Source organism: Odocoileus virginianus, chromosome 18, assembly GCF_023699985.2.
Source record: "Odocoileus virginianus isolate 20LAN1187 ecotype Illinois chromosome 18, Ovbor_1.2, whole genome shotgun sequence".
In the NCBI taxonomy this organism is placed as follows: Eukaryota; Metazoa; Chordata; class Mammalia; order Artiodactyla; family Cervidae; genus Odocoileus; species Odocoileus virginianus.
In genome coordinates this window covers 32,413,346-32,431,143 of record NC_069691.1, presented here as the reverse complement: position 1 = coordinate 32,431,143, position 17,798 = coordinate 32,413,346, and the positions used below count along the sequence as shown (strand labels likewise).

The 17,798-nt window shown below is 43.3% G+C and overlaps 1 long non-coding RNA gene across 2 annotated transcripts in view; it reads right to left on the bottom strand.

Annotated features, from left to right (window-relative positions):
* Positions 1–17,798, bottom strand: part of LOC110148732 (uncharacterized) — a 238,908-nt gene that overhangs the window by 64,494 nt on the left and 156,616 nt on the right. Inside the window, exons 8-11 of one of the 2 annotated variants that reach the window (XR_011492692.1) lie at positions 17,411–17,436; positions 15,750–16,657; positions 13,457–13,602; positions 12,112–12,190 (exon numbers count right to left, since the gene is read on the bottom strand). This is a non-coding gene — a long non-coding RNA (uncharacterized lncRNA). The remainder of the gene's footprint in view (positions 1–12,111; positions 12,191–13,456; positions 13,603–15,749; positions 16,658–17,410; positions 17,437–17,798) is intronic. The other variant, XR_002317249.2, reaches the window with a different exon arrangement.

The following is a 17,798-nucleotide window of genomic DNA, read 5'->3' as shown; positions in this document are numbered from 1 at the left end:
ACCAAACTGGATCCCCATTCCTGGGTGTTGCTAGTATAGACAAGCCTACTCTTTATGTGCTACTTGTATCTATTTCTGATCCTTCCTTTAATTGCATGGGGAATTTTTTTTTTTTTTTTAACTAGCATGGGAAAGAGGCAAGAGAGAAAAGAATGTGTTGGCTAAGATGGCAGGAATAACCATTTTCAGGATGGTCTGGTGGATAAGGCTTGAATGCACCATCAGAGGAAGAAGAGTAAAGCAGGAGAGAAGGCTTCTCCTGAGACTATCCTGTGGGATTCTGGGTGTGGACTGCAGCTTTGCAGCATGGGGGTGGTATGGCAGGGAAGGTCTCTATTCTCTCTTCTGTACAGGTCCCCTGCCTACTCTGGGCACACTGGAGACAGCAGTCTAGGTGAGAAATGGCACTGCAGATGCTCACTGTCCCAGTGTAGATGGGGATCCTTCAGGCAGCTCTATGCTAGCCAGAGGGAGAGAGAAAGAAAAAGTGGGCACCTGCTACCCATGGAAGTTGACTGATAGACTGTGGGCTCATGAAAGCTCCTTGTTGGGACTTTCAGAAAAAAAAAGAGGGGTCTTTGAAGTTTTATACTTGAACATATGTGGAGTTCAAAGTCACTGTGTGTGTGTGTGTGTAAAATCACTAGCTGGTAATTACTACCTTTGTATCTACAAACAAGTAAGTCTATAACAGATACCCATTTAGGTAGTAAATGGATGAAGACAGGGAAACCAAATCTATACATTAAAATTTATCTATTTTTCAAATAAATTTATCTACAACTTGATATAAATAATGGTTCTTGTACCAAATGAGACACTTGGGTTTTAATAATAACAATAATGAATAATATTTAATATAATAATACATAGTACTTTCCATATGTAAGGCATGATTCTAAGCAATTTATATATATTTTTAATCCCCCCAACAGTCCTATGAGACATGAATATTATTATCCCTGGTTTACAGATGAGGAAACTGAAGCACAGAGAAGCTAGTAACTTGGCCAAAATCACACAGCTGGTATGTGATAGAGTTGGAATCCAAACCCAAGAAGCTGGGCTCCAGAGTCTGAGCTTTCATATCTATCTAGATATAGATAATGACAATTTTACTGAGATAATTTATATACCATGAAATCATCCTTCTAAAGTACACAATTCAGTGGTTTTCAGTATATTCCCAGGCTAGTACAACTATCATCTCCATTTAATTTTAGAACACTTTTACCACCGAAAAGAAAGCTGGTAAGCATGAGCATTACTTCCGATTCTTCTTTTTGTCCAGTCCCTGGTAACCATTAATCTACTTTCTGTCTCTATGGATTTGTCTATTTTGGACATTTCATATAAATGGAATTAAAAATAGAATAGAGTCATACAATATGTCTTTTGTGTCCAATTTCTTTCACCAAGCAAGATATTTCAAGGTTCATCCATTTAAGAGTATGTATCAGTACTTAAATACTTTTAATGGCCAAATAATATCTTGTGGTATGAAATACTAAATTTTTAAAATCCATTCGTTAGTTGATGGACACATGGGTTTGTTTCTACTTTTTGGCTATCATAAGTAATGGTACTATGGACCAGCATACTATAATGACTACCACAAGCTTTTAAAAACATAAAACCAGCATATATTTCACATGCAGTAAATAATTAGTTAGTAGGTCTATTTCCTTTAGGATTCAAAATTGCCCTTCTAATACCAGGCAGGCATGCCTATATACATCTGTATCCATAGAGCTGATGAAGGATATGGTGATCATACCAGATGACATATGTAAAAGTGCTTTCTAATACCTGAAAGCATTGATCCAAATATTAGTAATCAATGATGTGAGCTTGGCCAATTATTTGAGAGTTATAATTAGATACTTGAAGACAATGAGCTAGCTAATTGAAGTTTTATTGTTAAAAACATTATTTAAAAGTTTCCACGAAATTGAAGAAGACTGAAGGAAATGAATGGATATCCCATGCTTTTGGATCGGAAGAATTAACATTGCTAAAATGACCACACTACCCAAAGCAACCTAGATTTAATATGATCTCTATCAAATTACCCATGGGATTTTTCACAGAAATAGAACAAAGAATCCTAAAATTCATATGAAACCAAAAAAGAGTCAGAATTGCCAAAGTAATCCTGAAGAAAAAGAAAAAAACAGGAGCCATAACCCTCCCAGACATCAGACAATACTAAAAAGCTACAGGAATCAAAACAGTTTGGGATCGGCACAAAAACTCAACATATGGATCAATGGAACATAATACCTAGTCCAGAAATAAACCCACTCACCTGCTGTTAATTAACTTTGACAAAGGAATGAAGAATATACAATGGGAAAAAGATAGTCTCTTTAGCAAGTGGTGCTGGGAAAGTTGGACAGCTGCATGTATATAAATCAATGAAGTTAGAACACAACCTCACACCACACACACACCCTCACACACCCTCACACACACACACACACACACACACACACACACTCAAAATGGCTTAAAGATTTAAACATAAAACTCCTAGAAGAGATCATAGGCAAAATAGTCTTTGACATAACTTGTACCAATGTTTCCTTAGGTCAGTATGCAAGGTAATTGAAAAACAAACAAACAAATGGGACCTAATCAAACTTAAAGTTTTTGCACAAAGGAAACCATAACAAAATGAAAAGACAGCCAATGGAGTGCGAGAAAATATTTCAAATGATGTGACTGATAAGGCCTTAAATTCCAAAATATATAAAAAGCTCATACAACTCAACAACAACAATAAAAAACAACCCAATTGAAAAATGGAGAGAAAGCCTAAATAGACATTTCTCCAAAGAAGGAATACAGATGGCCATTAGGCAAATTAAAATATGCTCACCATTGCTAATTATTAGAAAAATGCAAATCAAAAGTACAATGAGGTACCACCTCATCTTACACAATGATGGTCAGAATGGCCATAATTAAAAAGTCTACAAATAATAAATGCTGGAGAGGTTGTGGAGAAAAGGGAACCCTTCTACACTGTTTGTGTGACTGCAAGTTGGTGCAACCACTATGGAAAACAGTATGGAGATTCCTTAGAAAATTAAAGTAGAATTACCACTTGATCCAGCAATCTGCTCCTGGGCATATATCCAGGTAAAAGTATAATTTAAAAAGATACCTGCACCCTTATGTTCAGAGTAGCACTATTCACAACAGCCAAGACATGGGAACAATCTAAATGTTCATCAACAGATGAATGGATAAAGAAGATGAGGTATATATACATACATACACACACACATACACACAATGGAATACTACTTAGCCATAACAAGGAATAAAATAATGCCACTTGCAGCAACAAGGATGGACCTAGAGATTATCATACTAAGTGAAGTAAATCAGACAGACAAATATACAATAGCACTTATATGTGGAACCTAAAATATGAAACAAATGAACCTATCTATGAAACAGAAACAGAATTTTAGACATAGAGAACAGACTAGTGGTTGCCTAAGGGAAGAAGGTTGAGCAGGGGATGTGGATTGGGAGTTCAGGGTTAGCAAGTGTAAGCTTTTATATATAGAATGGATAAACAATAAATTCCTACTCTACAGCATAGAGAATTATATTCAATATGCTATGATAAACCATAATGGAAAAAATATTATAAAAGAATGTATATCTTGCTCCTTGGAAGGAAAGCTATGACAAACCTAGACAGCATATTAAAAAGCAGATACATCACTTTGCCAACAAAGGTCTATATAGTCAAAGCTATGGTTTTTCCAGTAGCCATGTATAGATGTGAGAGTTGGATCACAAAGAAGGCTGAGGGCTGAAGAATTGATGCTTTCAAATTGTGGTGCTGGAAGACTCTTGAGACTCCCCTGGACAGCAAGAAGATCAAACTAGTCAATCCTAAAAGAAATCAAACTTGAATATTCATTGGAAAGACTGATGCTGAAGCTAAAGCTCCAATCCTTTAGCCACCTGATTCAAAGAGCTCACTCATTGGAAAAGAACCTGATGCTTGGAAAGACTGAAGGCAAAAGGAGAAGGGGGCAGCAGAGGAAGAGATGATTGGATAGCATCACTGACTCAATGGACATGAATTTGAGCAAATTCTGGGAGATAGTGGAGGACAGAGGAACCTGGTGTGAATGTTGCAGCCTATGGGGTCACAAAGAGTCCAACACAACTTAGTGACTAAACAACAACAAAAAACTGAATCACTTTGCTATACAGCAGAAATCAACACAACATTGTAAATCAACTTTACTTCAATAAAAAAAAATATTAAAACTGAAAAAAGTTTCCATGGTGTATTAATTGGGAAACAAGAAAATGCCCCCCTTGCATATCCACTAGCAGCCACGATGGGCTCTTCTTTCATAAATGCCTCCCAGAGAGACCAGCAGAGTCTCTGTTACCATTTTCCTCTTTCCCAGTTGTTGTTCACTGTTAATGTTTTGTTGATTATTCCTCATGAAAAGTTAAAAACACATTTGAAATTTTAATCCAGTTAGGAACATATTTAGTTGCAAGTAACAGGAAACCTAATCGTGCCTTTAACAAAAGTCAATTTTTTTGTCTCACATAAGAAAGTCTGAAGGTTGCTTTGCGGTTCAAGGGTGTTGAGACTGATGTTTTTCTTCATCTATCTCTCATGTTTACAAAAAGACTGTCCAACATGAAGCATCATATCTGTATTCAAGACAGAAAGTAAGGGACCTTCCTGGTGGTCCAGTGGCTAAAACTCCATGCTCCCAAAGCAAGGGGCCCAAGTTTGATCCCTACTCGGGGAACTAGAGCCCACAAAACACATAAAGATCCTATGTGCCGCAACCAAGACCTGGTGCAGCCAAATAAATAATAATTTAAAAAAAGACAGAAAGTTTGGGGTTGAATGGAGGTAGTGTCAGGAAAGCAGAAGCACTCTCAAAAGCCTCTAGAAGACTTTCATCTCTTGGCCACAAAGATCAAATGACCACCCTTCCTCATAATGCAGGCTGAGAACAATGATAGTTTCTTCAGCCTCTAGAGGGGAGGAATGTGAAAGAAAAGGGAGTGGGAAATAGGTGTCATCAAAAATCTTAGCCACACTATCCTTTTAAGAGATGGTTAGGGGATCTAGACAGACAGAAGGAAGAGACCACAGTTCTGATGGAAAAGGCTGGCACATCTCCTCCTCTTTCAGTTGGTATGTCTGATGAAGTTTTCCATTTGCTTTTTCTGCTTTCAGACTTAGGATTACATGGAAACCACTCATCTCCCCACAGACACTGGTTTGGCTTCATAATGGTTGAACGCCTGTCTGAATATTTTAGTGATGTGACCATAAACATCATGACATGATCAGCTCTTGAGACATTGTGACCAGAACCAATCTGGCTGGCTGAGCAATGTCTAAATCCCAGCAAGTTTGTCTGGGGATCTGAGACCAGCTTGCAATATCAGAAGGATTCTGCAAAGAGTTTTCTGAATCTGCCCCTCTTCATTAGGATTAAGATGTTCTTGAGGACAAGGCTGAGGTCTCCCTTTCTATTATGCCTCCCTTTCTGTCTTCCCCTTTCTCATGTGCTAAATAATCATGGGTGCACAGATGGATCTCAATATACACTGGAGGGGTAAACTCACATTTCTGGTGACTGGTCAAAGATGTGTCACTTGTTATAGAGTGTGCCAAGAAAGTCACTCATTTATCCAGTAAGCACTTTTAGTAATTTAAGTTGTGAACCAATTACTTCAATACAGTTTCCAGAAATAGAGTTTCATATCCTTTGAAGTGGGTTAATTGTCAACTGATATTTTATCTGTGTTCGTTCATCTGACAATTAGGGAAGGCTTCCAAAGCATCAGGCACAGTGCTAGGCACAGAGGGACACGGTAAAAAGCATTTAATGCTGCCTGCCTGGACACACAGGGAAATGGGCTAGACAGGCATGAGAGCAGCAGGCCCAGGGATCTGAGAAGGGCTGCATCAAAGTGCTGTGGGTTCACAGCAGGCGGTTGACTCATGGCCCAGGGGAGTTGCAGGGTTGTGCAATTAGATTGGCTGCCAGAGTCCTCTTCCGCAGACATTCCAAGCTGACTGCTGGCTTGGTTCCACCAAGGGGATGGGGGGACGTGACCCTGTCTGGCTTCCCCCCCCTAGTTGGGTTCACTAGAGAGAGAATGCTTCTCCCTGAAGACCAGCTTCACACATGCACTGAATTGGCTCCTTTAAGAAATAGGACAAAGAAAAACAGTAAGGGGAGTAAGGATGAGGTTTGGGGAGCTGGAAGACCAGGTGCCTTCTGAGTGAGTGGGGGCCTTGAACCATTTCCATTCCCCAAAGTCTAGCACACACATCTTTGCTTTTTTCAGAGGGGATGCATGAAGTGTGGGAGGATATTTGGGAAAGGCTGTCTCTATAACATGGCTCACTGCATGAGACAATCTGAGAGCAGGGCAAATGCTACATAACTTCTTCACAAAAATGTCAGTTAAGAGGAAAAAAAAATTACATTTTTGGAGGCATCTTACTCCCTCACTCAAAGGAAAAATGGCTTCATGGAGTTGGGGGTGAAGCATATGGTGTGTATATTCTTGAGCTTAGATGACCCATTGATAAGAATAGAGGCTGGCACTGAAAAAAATGATACTCTTTTGTAGCCTCCAAGGATTAACATCAGGGGTATTTGAGACTTAGCAGCAAAAAGGCAGCCTTGTGATCTCCTATTGTGAAATAAGATCGGAGGACACAGCACAAAGCTGCAGGAGGCGGTGGGCAGCGAGGAGTGGGCGACCCTGAGACTGCAGGCCTGGGGGACCCATCACACACAGAGACTAATGCCTGAACTGGAAGAGCAAGTAGGATGAGCCCAGATGGTCAGAGGAGCTTTCCCAAACTAGCTGCACTTAAAGTCCTTCCTTCTAATACAATTTGGACTTGCTCTCCTTGAATTTGACTATGCATTAACATAACAGGTTTGGTAAATCTGGAAGTGGGCAGGCATATATGTAATCCCTGGCAATTCTTTATCCAAGAATCTCACCAAACATTTCACACAGGGCCTCACTGACGCCTGGTTCTCCTTGAGTCTCTGTCCATTCTAGACATCACTCACTCCTATTTCATAGATGCAGAAGGTAAGGGAGAGGAAGCCGTGCGTCTTCATAGAGCCTTGATCATGCAACAGAACCAAAAGCTCCAAGTCTTGGCAGCCGGTTCTTGGCTCAGGCAACAGCACTGGGCTCCCTTTTCTTCTTTTGGGAATAATGGCAAACACTTTGGCTTCAGACATTGACTTTACAGGGCTGATGAAAAAAATTATCATTTGTTGAGAAGGTAGTGAAAGGCCGACTTCTGAGCCCCTTGGTCAAGGCAACTCACTTGCAAGTGCTTTAAAGGAAGTTGATGGAATCCAGATGCTCCCATTTTGTCTCCACTGCAGTAGTGGCTCATCCACAAGTCACACACACACACACCAAAAAACCCCAAAACCTGTGGCTATACTGAATTCCTTGTTTCTTTGATTGCATTGATCCTTCTTTAAAATGCTTATTGAATTTACTGGCCAATTTAATTAAAAGTAAAAAGAGTACAACCTCTCCTGTGGAAGAATTGTGTCCATGCCTTTCCTGTGACTGTCTTAAACGACATATAATGCACAGGGCTGGGTTGGGGGTGGGTGGTCAAGCAAGTTAAAATAATTCTTTCCTAAGGCATAAACTTGTCTCTGCAAGTGACCCCTGAAGTATTAGTCTCTCAGTCATGTCAGACTCTCTGTGACCCCATGAACTGTAACCCATCAAGCTCTCTGTCCATGGAATTTTCCAGGCAAGAATATTGGAGTGGATTGCCATCCCCTTCTCTAGGAGATCTTCTCAACCCAGGAATCAAACCCAGGTCTCCTGCACTACAGGCAGATTCTTGACTGGCTGAGCTACCAGGGAAGCCTAGGCACCTCAAAGTTCTCTAACAGGGGATACCAGTGGAAAGCGACAAGGTGAGTTGTGGGATTCAAGCCTAAGACACAGTGGGAACCACTTTGAGTCAATTAAACCTAGCAATAAGCTGAGATTTTTAATTTTTTTAAAATTAGAGTTAGAAGTTAAGCTGTAAGAAGCTACAATTCTGTCTCATGGAATTTGTTCCTTGTCTATTAATAACAACCAATGTTTTTGAATAGTATTTTGTACCGGACTTACGGCTCAACTTTTGTACACATTATGTCACTCAATCCTTAAAACAAGCACATAAAGTAGGCAGTCATTATAATTTATCCTTCACAGAGGAAGGAATGGGGAGATTTTATGGAATCCAGCAGGATTGGAACCTCCATCTGTCTGACTCCAGAAACCACACCCCTACCTGCGTCAGTACTTATTACATGCCTGCCACGGACAAGACACTTCTCTTGTGTTTACATCTGTACTAGCCATTCAAGAGGGCCTCGAAGGTGGCAGTCTTGGTTTCTGTCTTGGGCTACATGATGAAAAGCCAAGAATTCCACTAGCCGAGGTATACTACACAGATCCTGAATGAAGACATTTCTGCTGAGGATGGAGCAGAAGACTGATTTCTGGAGATCTCTGGAAAAAAGAAAAAGAGGGTCTCAATCTGAGAAACCGGATGAGTACTTTAGGCTTGGAGTTTAGGAATTAGGAATGAGAGAGGAAAGGGCCTCGGGCAAAAACAATAAAACTCTATTTTAGTTTGACATGGTGGCAACTTGCCTTAAAAGAGAAAGGAGGAGCTGGGAGAGAGATGGCAGGGAATAGAGGGAAGATAGTGTTTCAGGTTTCTTTTCTTTTCTTTTTTTTTTTAAAGACATTCCCTTGAGTCTGCTACAGTTAAAAGTGAAGGGATAGAGGGGGTCAGACAGAAACAAAGTGCAGAGGGAGAATTGAAGGGAGCTGGGAGAACAGAAGGTAAAAGATCACAGGAGAGGTAAGAAGAAAGCCAGAGGTAGCACAAAGCCCCGGGGAAGGAGCGTGGCAGTGGAGGAGGCGAGTTTAATCAGCTTTGCCTAAGGCAGCCGCAGTTAAATAAAGGATGCCGTGCGGAGGAACACAGGTCCTGGAGAGGCCAGGGTCAACAGTGGTCTCAGCGACAGCTATCTGGGGGCCAGGGGACAAAAGTGGGGAGACAGTGGGAGGAGCCCAGCTGCAAGAATGAAGAGACAAAGACCAGCCAGGAAAATGAAGAAGGGACCGAGGCAGGAGAGTTGCCATCTCCCTACGGGGCTATTCAGTAGCTGCAAGTTGCTGGCTGCTGGCAGGAGAGCAACGTTAAGGCATAAATGACCACGGGAAGCAGGGGAAGTTTGGGGCAAGCATAAAGTGAATATTTAGATGCGTCTTGCAGAACTGAAGCTCACCGTGGCTATAACCTATGAATACAATTGCCCCAGGCAGGTACAGCTTTGTTCCATCTGGCTAGCTTAGTGCTGACCACAAAGACACTTGATCTGGTTATTAAAGTGACTGAAACACCAGCACATTTCTTCCTTAACCTGTCTGTGACTTTGCGTTCTGAGGGAGGAAGCGTGGGGCTACGAGGAGGCACTTGAGCAACAGGTATGGATGAAAGGGGAAAAAAAATGTTACAAGAAATGGTTCTCTTTATAAAACAATTTTTTTTTCTTTTTTTTCAAAGGAGAGAGCCCAGTGAACTTCATTTTGGAGCAGAGTGGAGTCAAGGGAAGGGTGTGGGTTCTGGGTCAGATGGGCTAGAGGTTAAAACCTGGTCCTGCCACTTTTGAATTGCACCTGGGCAAGGTGTGCCCCTTTCCTGGGCCTCATCCGTACAAAAGCACCCCTGACAGGGCATCATGGATAGATACTGTGCAGAGAGAAAGCGCCTGGAGATGGGTGGGCAAGTCAGCCGTAGGAATGATGGGGACAGAAGCATCTGGAAGGACCCAGAGAAACAACTTCCTAGCGCTAGATTTTGTTACATTGCTGAGTAATGAAAAATCTAATATGGGAGCCACCCTCCTTTCCATATGACATTGGGCTGCACTCTACAGGCCTACAAGCCCTATACTTGCCCAGCTACAGGAATGAATTCTCAGAATTTATATTTGCACTTGAAACTTAGCAGGGCCCTGTAGGGCTCCTGGGCGTGGAAACCTTTCTGTGTCCCCCATTTCTTTTTTGGTAGGGAATAGGCCTCAGCCTCCATGACCTTCCCTGAGTTCCACAGGGCAGGTTCAAACAGTTGCTAATCAGGGAAGGGAAGGGATGCAGAGACAAGGAAGCAGCAGTCAAAAAACAATAGGGTAGGCTTGGGACAGAATCCTGTTTTGCCTCAAGGGATAGCTGTACCAAAATCTTGGAACTTTTCTGCAGAATTAAAACCCCAACAAGTGGAAGATGTTAACTACTTGATGAAGCTGAAGCTCCAATACTTTGGCCACCTGATAAGAAGAGCCCACTCATTGGAAAAGAAGACCCTGATACTGGGAAAGATTGAAGGCAGGAGGAGAAGGGGACCACAGAGGATGAGATAGTTGGATGGCATCAAGGACTCGATGGACATGAGTTTGAGCAAACTTCAGGAGATGGAGAAGGACAGGGAAGCCTGGCATGCTGCAGTCCATGGAGTCCCAAAGAGTTGGACATGACTGACCAACTGAACAACAACTACTACTACTACCTGTTTAAGCATTCTTTAGTCCAGAGAGGTCACAGTTTGAAAACCTCAAGAACCACAGAAACTCATCAGTAGACCATCTAAAGCCAGATTAAAGGACTGCAGGTCCTGCACATAACTTGATCGTTATCAGCAACTCCACCCTTAAACCATGGTCATCAAAAAACTCCTCACCAAATCCCCTGGGTTGGGACACACAATTTTTTTTCTTAAAAAATTCTTTATTGAATTTGTTATAATATTGCTTCTATTTTTTTTCATGCACTGGTTTTTTGACCATGAGGCACGTGGAATCTTAGCTCCCTGACCAGGGATTGAACCCTCAACCCTGCATTGGAAGGTGAAGCCTTAACCACTGGACCACCACCCAAGTCCCTGGGACACACAGCTTTGTTGGTGTGAACCTGTTCTGTTCCCCTTTGCCTGGCAAAGCAGTAACTCTATTCTTTTTTACTTCACTCAGAATTCTGTCTCTGAGATTCGATTCAGTGCTAGTGCACTGAGGCAGTTTTTGGCATCACACAATCTTTTTTTAACCCAGGGAAACAGAGCTCATCCACAAACTGATCTTGGCAAAGCCATTTGAAGGCAGAGACACCTCAGGTTTGTAAGGTACACATAGACATACAGGTATCTGTACAGACACAGAAATCTCACAATTTTCCTGCGAGAGTTAAAAAGGCCTCCTTCTTCCCCCTTCACTCATAGGGATTTGATGAAAGTTCCCAGGAGCCCAGCTAGATAGATCATTTACATCTCAAAGGCACAAGAAGAGAAACACCCATTCCTTCTAGAAAGCTAAATTCCTCTATTGGTAATAAAAACCAGTTTCACAATGTCAAGAGTCCCATCTTGGACATTTTCAGGGATTTCTTTTCCGTTTCTAGATAGCCAATTCAGTTTAAACAAATAACAGTAATAGAATATAATACATATTCACTCACTTTCACGTGCTTCACTTTCAGAGGAACAAGAATCAGCATTTAAGTTAACCCTCGCCTCGGCAGTTAGCCCCTGTGGTCTTTCTTTATGTGAAAACCAGCGGCCAGCCCAGAGCTGTGGCCAACAACAACAGCCTTAGGGTTTTCTATGAGCTCTCTGAACTCTCTTGGCGCATCTACCCCAGGTTCCTGCATACTAGTGGACGGCCATGCGGGATTTCCCCACAACTTTTGGGATCGCCCCAGAACCTCTGTGCCCCATATGCAAGTGAACGGCCACCCCAGGATCACCCCTGCAACTTTCAGGCCCCACATATGAGTGCACGGTCCCCTGCAACTTCCCATCCCCCATCCGTATTTCCCAAAGTGTCGGTGCTCACCGGAGTTTCCTCAGTTTCCTGGCTGTTCAGCTAGTTGTTGGGCTGCACCCCACAAGCCTATGAGCCCTGTGCTTGCCCAGCTTCAAGACCAAAGAAAGGGCTCCTGAGAGGGTGACCGAGCCATAAGTGGTTCAATGAGTGGGGGACTTACACGTCTGAACCAGGTCCTAGAGCGACACCCCAAAGTGTGTGGCAGATGACAGGCAGGCCAGGGTGGCAGTCTCTGCTCCCTGGAGGAAGGGGAGGATCCAGGGGGAATTGACATCAGGTGGGCTCATCAGTTACCAGGGAAACTAGCAGAGAGCTATGCCCTTCATCACCACATTGATAACAGGTGGAGATGTTTTGATCTAAAGGTTAGAGCAATCACTACCTGGGGTGGGGGCAGCTATTTAGGAAGGTCTGTCCTGTGAGTAGGGTCGGGTGAAGCAGGTACTGGTGGAGCAGGTGATGGACAGACAGCAAGAGGACAGCCATGCCAGGTGGCCTGACCATACAGAGACCATGGAGGACAAATCACATCTAGCTTCAAAATAACAAGCTCCAAATTTTAGGAGTCGGAAGTATTGGAGATTATGTGATAATAACATGAGGATCAACTTTTCTTTTTTAAGCTTATCGTGGTATATTTATTAAATATTAGAATTATTTCTTCCTGTCTATCTATGTATCTATCTATCTGGCCATGCCCAGAGGCTGTTTGCAAACTGAGAAATTCCCATCACTACTTTTTAAACATGCAAGTCTGAGCTTATGAAGTGCAAGGAAAGTCAATTTTATAACTGCCTTTAGTGCTACATTCAGACAGTGAAAGCGGCCCTTTAAAAAAAACTTTAGGTAAATATTTGAAATATTCTAAAACTGACATTCTGAATGATATTCTGATACCACTTCAATAATGTTTTATAAAATTCAGAGGAAAAATAGAATTAAGTAAATTTGAACTTTCCCTTTTCCGAGGCAGTTAAAGGCCGTACTATTTGCATATTCTAATATGGGATCACCATAGCTCAAGGTACAAAGCTTCAAGAGAGACTGTCCCTAGCAGGCCAACAGAGCAGGAGCCATTAACCTTTGGCCTTTCTGTATAAGACAAAAATCTGAGTCTCTTCTTTTCAAAGTGGCTTCCAGGTAATAACTCAGCACAGCCCATGCTTTCCAGAATTGTCTTTGGAAGCACAATTAAAAGGTTTAAAAAGCAGAAACACAAGCTCCATCCTATTTACACATTTAAAGTAAAGGTCATTCTCAGAAACTGGGCTTCCCAGATTTCTCCCCTTGAAATCCCTTAAGATATGTAATACCAACATAAAGGGAATCACAAATCCAGTTTTCAGAAAATGGCATTAAATATAGATTTAAACTTTGACCTTTAGTCCCAAGTGAGAGGACAAAAAATTCTCTTTACAGTGAAGGGCTTGTTGCTACTAAGCTTCAATGAGTAGGGGAGAACCTGCCTGGTAGTAGCCAGGATTAAGCAGCACCAATCGATTTACCTCCAATGCAGGTATGCTGCAAATCCGCTGGGTCAAGATATAGTGTGTGATTGGGCCAGGCTCATCTATATTCTAGAGTCTGTAGAAGCAGCTTCTGGGAAACAGGGTCTTCTTGGCTTGGGGAATTGACGTTTCCACGGCAATATCTGAAATGCATTCAGAGTGAGCAGGAGTAAGAGATGGAATACACAGGGTCTCCTACTCCACATCAGGGTCATCAGCAATAGTGGGAAATCTGTGGGCAGCACAGTGACAGAGGGGGCAAACAGGGAAATCACGGAGACCCAGAACATTCATATTTTCACATCCCTTATTACTCTGAGAGCTCCGCAGGTGCTGACCAGGATCCCAGGCAGATGACCCACTCTGCAGCTCACCTGTCTGCTACATTCTTGACAGGTTGATATTGGGGTACAGGTCGGGGAGGAGGTAGATGATGGACAATGGGAAATGGAGCTTATCAGAGAAAGAACTATTGGTTCTGTGCACATCCAGAGCCAGAAGAAGAAATTCTTCTGTGCGGAATTTATTAGATCAATTAGGGAAGTAAAGCAATAAACAGGAAAGAGCACTGGCCTGGGAGTCAGTTTGTTTTGCCCTTAACTAGCTGGATGAATTGAGATTACGCATTTGTTTGTCTCTGTCACTACAAGTGACCTTTAGTTCAAACTCAATCTTGCTGATTTTACCTCAGTGCCCAGTTCACACTTGGGACCTCAGCAAAATGTTTATTGATTGGGTACATGAGGGAAAGAAGAAAATTGTTGCGAGGGACCCATTACATGTCCAGCCCAAACTGTTCACTTTAAAGATAAAGAAATAAAAGCCTGGTTAATCAGTTAGTGTTAGTTGCTCAGTCGTGTCCGACTCTTAGTGACCCTGACCAGCCCACCCGGCTCCTCTGTCCATGGAATTCTCCCGGCAAGAATCCTGGAGTGGGTAGCCATTCCCTTCATCAGGGGCTCTTTCCGACCCAGGGATTGAACGCCGGTCTCCTGCATTGGCAGGCAGATATTTTACCATTTGAGCCACCAGGGAAGCACAGAGAGGTGAAATAACATGATTGAGGTCCCACTACTTGTTGGTTGCAGAAATAAAAATTTAAAAAAGGATGATGATGATGATGATAATGAACATAATCAAGTGCTCAGATTGTGTAACCTCAGTGTTGGTGATTTCTTAGTTGGTTCTTCGCTTCCTTCACACTCTTTTATTTTCTCCTCTGTATCCAGGATTCAGAAGCCTGAAGATTACATTTCCCAGGGTTCCTTGCTAGCTTGGGTTAGGTTCTATTATGGGGAAGCACTCACAGAGACCAGAGAGAAGTCATTATATCAAAACTGTAACTAATTCCTGGTCTGGTTCAGGTGACCGCAGGCTGCTGTGCCTGGTTGGTGAGCAGCAGCACCCTCGGGTTTACTGGGGTCCTGCAGTGTCTGCAAGGGCCCAGAGTTCTGCTTCTTCACTGCAGTAGCAGTGGTGGCTCCAGCAGAAGGCGCAGTGGTGGCCTCATGAGATAGTGCTTGTAAGCAAGGGTAACCCCCTTTCCTCTTTCGCTCCTCCTGTCTCAAAGGGTAGGGTCTTCCTGCAGTTACCAAACTCTCTCTGGGTAACTCTGTCTCCCTAGTTTTGCTCCAACAGCCCACCCCAAACCCCAGTAGTCTGGTATTAAATCTCCCTTGATGAACCACTGAAAATGCTTCGTATGGATTCTCTCATTGAATTCTCATAGAAACATAGGAGATGTGAGCTATTACAATAGAACTATGCTCCTGCTTTACAGATGAGAAAACTGAGGTTGAGAGACACTGAGTGGCCCAAGACCACACAGCAAGGTGGGGGCAGAGCAGGGACATAAAACAGGGCTACCTGATGCCTAAAATTCCCATATTTAACTCTACACCCCAAGAGTAAGCCTGCTTCCCCATCAGATTATTATATTGAGGTGGTATAGAGACTCACCAGGGCTTCCCAGGTTGCTAGTGGTAAACAGCCTGCCTGCCAATGCAGAAGACAGAGGAGAGGTGGGTTTGATCCCTGGGATGGGAAGATCCCCTGGAGGAGGGCATGGCAACGCACTCCAGTATTTTTGCCTGGAGAATCCCATGGCAGAGGAGCCTGGTGGGCCACAGTCCATAGGCTCGCAGAGTTGGGCACGACTGAAGCGGCTTGGCACACATGCACGCACAGCGGCTCACAGTGTTGGGATCTTCCTCTCCTGTGCTGTGTGGGACTGATTTTAGTGGGCTGTCTTCTTTAAATGCTCTTTCTCCAGGACCCTTTGTTTTCTTACCTCTTGACTTGAGCCTGATGAAATCATTTCCTCCATTAAAAGCTTTATAGGGATGGTATATCTTTTAGTAGTAGAGCAGCTAAGGGCCCAGCTCTGTCGGCGGGAAAGCAGGGTGGTTAACTTGAGTGAGGGTTTGAGAGAACAGGAGGGGGTGGGACGAACAGAACCAGGGTTAGTACATGGGCCCCTTCTCTGCCAGGCCAACACTGAGGACCTGGCTAGGGGTGGGGCTGAATCGGGGACTGAGGACTGAATGAGAAGTTTCTGTAAATGGCTTAGAATGGTGCCTGGCTTACCATGAAAGCAAAAGTCGCTCAGCTGTGTCTGACTCTTTGCGACCCCATAGACTATACAGTCCAGGGAATTCTCCAGGGCAGAATACTGGAGTGGGTAGCCTTTCCCTTCTCCAGGGGATCTTCCCAACCCAGGGATTGAACCCAGGTCTCCCACACTGCAGGCGTATTCTTTACCAGCTGAGCCACAAGGGAAGCCCAAGAATACTGGAGTGGGTAGCCTATCCCTTCTCCAGGGGAATCTTCCCAACACAGGGATGGAACCAGAGTCTCCTACATTAGCAGGCAGATTCTTTACCAACTGAGCTATCAGGGAAGCCCAGTTTACCATGAGCACTCAACAAATGTTAGCTTTAAAAAAGGTCACCAGGCATAAGGCACTGCAAGAGACACCAAGACAAACAAAAAAGGCAGTCCAGCCAAAGAGGACATCCACCGGGAAAGGCTGGGACTCGCAGTCATGCAGCTGGGAGGAAAGGGCTGGGAAGCCAGCACAGGCATGCTGTCAGTGTCCTGGGGAAGGGCAGGGGTCCTGGCAGGCTCTCGGCTTTGAGCAGGCTCTTAAAGCGGGGTAGGTGTGAAGAGATGGCCACAGGGGAGGGAAACACCTTTTCCCTGAGAAAAGAAACTGTAATCAGAATTATCTCCTGTTGAAGTCTAAACTCTCCAGACAATATTTATGCAGCCTCCCATCTCCCCTGTAGATGTCTGAGGGTAGTTCCTATGCTGCTCAGAGTTGAAGTGTTCTCTTCAGAGGATGAATTCAAGGCCACTTTTGGTCTTTTCCATCTTCTTTCCAGTCCTTCATCTTCCTTCAAGTACTGCCCACCTCCCCTAAGACCCCCAACTCCCAGACCCCAGGACTGTCACTATAGTGACCCAGTGGGAATAGGACCCCCTCCCTCCCATCAAAGCCCACCTGCCTCCCTGCCTATCCTTCAGCCCGCTGCTACTGAAACAGAGAGCTATTCTGATGAACTCACTTTCAGTAAGATGTCAATGGCTTGTTACAACTTAAAATGTTCTTCTCTCAATGAGCATTTGTGTTTTAACATTGGCCTTCAGCACTTAATTCAAAGGAGCGAGTAATGTGGAATTTCAAAGGACATGACATAGAACTTGTATCAGTTAAGAATGCATTTGGCTATAACAGAGAACCCTGCTGCCCTGGCTTAAACAAGGAAAAGTGTTTATTTGTTATACGAAAACACACATCTTTTTCACACACACACACAAGTGTTGATTTTCCCAGGATGAAGGGGAGCACAACATGCTATCCCAAAATATGCCACTTAGGCATGTGAATTATTTTGAGCTGAAGGCAATCAAGACCTAGAGACTCAGGAAAAACTTTTACTTCTCCCTTACCTGCCTTGAAGAATTTAGATAGGGACCTGTACCAAAGGAAAAAAAAAAGGATTATTACCAGAGATAAGGTTTTTATCTGAAAGGCATATCTGCACAGCATGGCAAATTTCTAATTAGCAAACATCTGCTCAACTCCTTGTTCTATGAATTATCCTCCCCCCGCCCTCACTTGAAGCCCCTGACCCCTATCCCATTCCTTAGCTGAGGCTGGCACATAAGCTGAACTGCCTGACTTGGTCTTGGGTCTCATATCCTTGGGACTTCTGGACATATGGAATTAAATTTTTTTTCCCATCAATCTGTTTTTGTCAGCTTAATTATAAGACCATCCAAAGAACCTAGAAGTGAAGAAGGGAGCATTTTCTGCCCCTACAAGGGCTCGAAGGGC